A 5,154-nucleotide genomic window follows, 5' to 3' on the forward strand; every position below is an offset into this window, starting at 1 on the left:
CCAGCCGTCAGTGAGGGGAAATTGAACACAGAGTCACACTCAATCTTGTGTGACCTAAGCAGAGAATGTGGAGGACTGAGCTGGGGCACAGACCTACCATTACTAAGAAAACCTGTGTCATGGCAGGACGAGGAGTATTTGAAGGGGACCATTCAACAACATTAAGACCTACCAACTGCCCTCACCATAGAAACCTGGTGGTCACTTTGCACTCCAGGGTGTGGAGACTACTAGGCTAGAGGAGGAGCACTGGCTGGGTAGGCCAGGAAGGATATGACTGCTCCTTCCAGAACCTGGCCCCAACCCAGCACAACAGACTGATTCCCTGACCATTAACTGGAAACTATTTGCACCATTTTTCCCATGTTCCCTGAACCTTCTGCATTAATTTAGAAGACCTTGCTCTGTGGCTTCTTCCTCCACCCCTCCATTCAATCCAAGAAAGGACCTGACTGGGCTCATACCTGAGGGTCAAAGGTGAGAGCTAAAGGGGAGGAAAATATCCCCCAGGTTCCTGGGTGAGTGTACATGTGCACATGGGCCCCAGAGGGAGGGAAGGACTCCGCAGTGACTGGTCCTGGGAACTAGGGAGAAGAGCTCAACTGGGCACTATTACACCTGTTGAATCACAGGTTCAGACAAGGCCACTGTGGGAAGCCCTGGGGGGAGATCAAGGATGTTCAGACAGCAATGTAGGGCAGATGGAACACCCACCCAGGAACAGATGACTGATGGCTAGAGGGACTGAACTCTGGAAGGGGGTCATGAGTTCCTGAAGGCAAGGGAAAATTCAGTGACAAATGTGATGAGACTCCAAATGCAGATGACAGCAGGACAGAGTCACAAGAGGGGCTACAGGGGAAAAGCAGGAAATGTCAATGTGGCCAGGCAGAGCCACCCAGAGCCCAGGCCCAGGGCATCAGGTGGCCTGACTGCAGGGCTCCTATCACATGCTGGCCCCGAAGCCCTGCATGCAAAAAGCCCACCACAGAATGCCAGGCCTACTGCTGTGCAAAGAGCTCTGAGATGGAGAAGCTCCAGACCCTCCCAGCCAAGACACCCACGTCCACATGCCCTACCCCCAACAAAGACCACAGAATTTCAGAGAGACTTTAATGTGAAAATAAGCAAAAGAAGGGAGCAAGAAAACACTGGCTGAAGCAAAACAGGTGAGAACCAGCTGGCCACAGCTCACAGAGTGCAAGGGTACCAACTGCTGTTCTTGCAGGAAGGTGCTAGGTTCCACCTGTCAAACAGAACAAAGGGAGGAACGTCTACCCAGGGCCAGCCCACAGCACTTCTCAACAGCTACAACTGTGAGAAAGGGGTATGATGTGTGTAACACTCACCTCAAAGTTTCAGGATCTTGTCACTCAAAGACTCCATGACCACTGAAACACAGACAGGCATAAGCGAGTGTTCCAGACAGAGGAATACAGAAGCTCATATCTCATGTCTCTGTGGGTAAGTGCCTAACCTTGCAATCTGAAACCCCCTGCAGAACCCTACCCAAGGAGCCCTGGGCCTGACTCCCTCCCCCACCACCTGAATGGAAGGTGGACATGTTTTCCAGGCAGGACAACATGTGCCCAGGAGTGCTCAAGCTTGGGGGCATATCAGAACCACTTAGAACTTGTCAGACAAACAAGACCCACAGAAGCCATACCCAGCAGTATTGAAGGGAAAATCAGAGAGGCAGCATCTCTACACATCCTAGGGAAGGAGAGCTCTAGGACTGGTTGGGGCTGGCACACTGTGCTTGCATTTCAAACCACACTTCCCTGTAGTCCACAGACCTGGCTGTGCATACACAGGAGGCTCCAGGTCCAAGGTGCTGGGTTCAATTTCCCACAGGAACGTTGGTCCTTGGGATCCTAGGCCTCTCCCTCCCCATGGTAAGTCTGCTGGTGGCCCTGACCCAGGCCAGGCCAGTTTCCTCATACCAAGTTGTCATCTGAGGTAGTGTATTTCCTTCAGTAGCTCTAGGCACTAGGCCAGCAGATACAAGAGAAAGAGAAATGATTAGCATATTCAGGCCTCCTCTCCCCTGGATGCCCCCTCCCCCCATCTAGGGAGAAAGATCTGCCAGGGCTCCTCAGTGGAAAAGGAAGCACATACTCTCCAGGAAGTGCAGGGTGGTGGTGGTGAGGTGTTGGGCATCAGTGACAGGACACTTGAGCCCAGACACAGATCCCATAGTCTAGTTTAGACCGCATTTCTAGGAGCCAGAGGAAGCTTTACCTGAGGACAAGCCTCTGCTCCAGGTGGTTGCTGTGGCTGTGGGTGCTGCAGCCTTTCAGGTCTTGGGAGTTCCTCAGGAGGTTCCAGGTCACCTGAGAGGGAAAGAACACAAAATCCAGCTTCCAAAACTCCCAGGGAGGAAGAAAGGGCTTCGGGGGGTCTAATGTGAGGCAGCACCACCCTCTGCAGGCAATAAGGTGCCCCTGCTGTGTCCAGCACCTCCCTGCTTCTCTCTGAGCACCCCTGACCTGTGTCCCAGGGGTAGCCCACCCAGGACTGTGGTCCCAAAAATGTGTATAGCTCTGGGTTGGACACTTGCAGAGCTGCAGTCACAACCAGCCCCTGGGAGACAAGCCCTGTGGCCCAACAGGACTTCTCAGAAAAGACCCTGTTCTGCTGAAACTCCAGGTCTGGAGTTACAGTTTGTGACACTGCCACAAATGACCCCTGCATGTAAATCTCACACAGGAGATGAGGTGACTTGGGTCCCGCCCTGTTGACACCCTGTTTCCTGTGACAGAAGGTGTCTGGCTAGGGAGGGAGGCAGGGGGAAGACTTACCACGCAATAGGAAAAGGGGCATCAGAGGCCCTTGGTCAATGGTGGGGGTCAGCCTACATTATCCTTAAAGGGCCAGAGAGCACATGTTGTCATATTGATGGGCTGTAGTGTCTTTGTCACAACTCAACTACCATTACGATGGGTGATCAAATTGGCCCATGGCTTGGTGTTCTGGGAAATTTATTGGCGGGCCACTTTGGCAGATGTGCTGGAGTTTGCCCTGCTCTTTCAGCCCCGCACCCACTCTGAGTCAATTTGGAAAAGAGGGAATCCCGATGGCCCATGCACACCACAAAAGATGCTCACTGTCACTGATCCTGAAGATACAAACTGAAACTGTAAATCAATTATCACACACCAGGTTTGCAACAATTAAAGTGCCTAACCATTTCAAGGGTGCGAGATGTTACCAGCAAACCTACAATTGGACAAATACCTGTGAAGTGATCAAGCCGTGTAATAGGACCCAGGGGAAGAAAAGGTACATTGCACCTCCAGAAGTCCCTTTCTGGGAAGGAAGCCGAATGGAAAAGTCCACGTCCTGCACGAGTCCATCACATGGCATTCTGAGAAAGCCAGCCTGTAGGGACAGGCTGCAAACTGGTGGTTGTTGGGGTCTGGGGGTTGAGAGAAGGGAGAAATTTGGGGGTGAAGAAAATGTTCTATATTTTGGTGGTGGTGGTGGCTCTGTGACAATATGCATTTATGAGGACTCAGAAGACCCTGTGTATAAATTATACCTCAGTAATCCCCACTTTTAAGTGAAATTGTAAAAAGAGCATCATAAATGGATATTTACACTTACTAATTTTTCTGATGATGATATCATAATTCTCTCCTGCAATCTGTTCATGTGAAATATTTTGTTACTTCATTTACCGAAGTTCGATCAAGTTTGTATTCCTCAGATGAATCCACTTCAGTCATTGTATATTATGTACTTTCCTTCCTACCCCATGTAGGATCCTGTCTGCTAATATTGTGTTTCTGATTCTTGCATCCATGTCATGAGTGTGTGGTTGACCCACGATTTTCCTTTCTCATCCTTTTTGGATACACGGAACCATGCTCCCACCAACAGAGCCACAGTGGCCAGGGAAGTTTGTTTTGTGTTTTCATCATGAAAACACAGAACAGGTACAGAATTTGATTTTGTCAAATATTCTTTCTGTACCTGTTGAGGTGATCATGTGGTTTAAGCACTTTCTTCTTTTATTAAGTTGTGTTGTATAAATTGATGTTTACATGTTAAATCAACCTTGTGAGGAAAGGAAAGGGGACTTCAGCTCCTATTACTAAATCAGTAATCAGGGAAGAACAATGAGCCTATCTAAATTCCTCCTGTGGCAAATCATGGGGACAGTCACATGTGGAGGACCTACAAAGTTTTGAAACTAAAGGTCCTGGGGTTGCAGAAAATAGTGCTTGCTCTTTCTACATCCAAACAAAATGCACATCGAAGTGTTTCAGGACTACTTAATTGCTGTCCAAGTACCTACCATAGTTTTAGACAACAGTAGGGAAAACCAAGACACACAAGAGAACTGAAGACTCAAGGTGACGCCTTGTGCTAAGTGTGCAAAGCTCACAAGCAGCACACTTTGACCCGCTACATACAAATCCTCAGAAACTGATCTGACAGCACGGACTTTACCAAAGAAATGAAAAGGAAAAAGAAAAGATGGGAAATCAAGCTTCAAAAGCTAGCAAACCTAAGGAAGGGCAGCCTCCTACTGGAACTCTGGCAGGGTTCAGGTACAATGCGTACGTACACAGGCTCCACCTACAAGAGCAAATATGAGAAGTATATTTTGATTGGTCTCTCAAAGCTTCAAGGGAAGAAATAAAAAATTACCCCAATATAGGAAATAAATAAGAAAGCATTAGAGACTGTCTTGGAACTTTAAAGGCTTTTGAAGCCAATGACCTTCAAACCCTTTCTCAGCCCTCCCCTGTGCCCCTTTGTCCACTGCTTTTCTGACCATCCTTATCCCAATCTTCCCTCTTTACCTCCTCCTCCTCTCCCTCCAAATGCATTCCAATTAGAAGAACTATCTAAAAATGTCACAGAACCTAAAGAGCTTATTGAGGAGAAAATTAAAATAGCACCTTTCAAAGAAAAGCCACTTACAGGAAAAGGAGAGCCTGCAATTTACTTGTGTCCCTCCCTTGAACAAGGATAGAACCAAAAAAACCTAACCAGCCTTGGCCAGGAAGTTCAGTTGGTTGGAGCCTTGTTCCCAGTGTGCCAAGGTTGTATTGTGGGTTTGATCCCCAATCAGGCACATATGGAGTCAACCAATGAATGCATGGATAAGTGGAATGACAGGTTGGTGTTTCTCTCTCTCTCTCT

At 48.4% G+C, this 5,154-nt stretch overlaps 1 long non-coding RNA gene across 1 annotated transcript; it reads right to left on the reverse strand.

Moving 5' to 3' along the window:
* Nucleotides 1-1,106: 1,106 nt before the first annotated feature.
* Nucleotides 1,107-1,916, reverse strand: LOC123824233. Its single transcript, XR_006786679.1, has 3 exons — nt 1,797-1,916; nt 1,350-1,391; nt 1,107-1,246 (listed from the first exon to the last, which is right to left on the reverse strand). It is a non-coding gene; the product is annotated as an uncharacterized LOC123824233 (long non-coding RNA).
* Between the last annotated feature and the right edge of the window lie 3,238 nt (nt 1,917-5,154).

The sequence above is a fragment of the Phyllostomus hastatus genome, unplaced genomic scaffold (assembly GCF_019186645.2).
Source record: "Phyllostomus hastatus isolate PE091 unplaced genomic scaffold, TTU_PhHast_1.1 phas_contig_551, whole genome shotgun sequence".
Classification (NCBI taxonomy): Eukaryota; Metazoa; Chordata; class Mammalia; order Chiroptera; family Phyllostomidae; genus Phyllostomus; species Phyllostomus hastatus.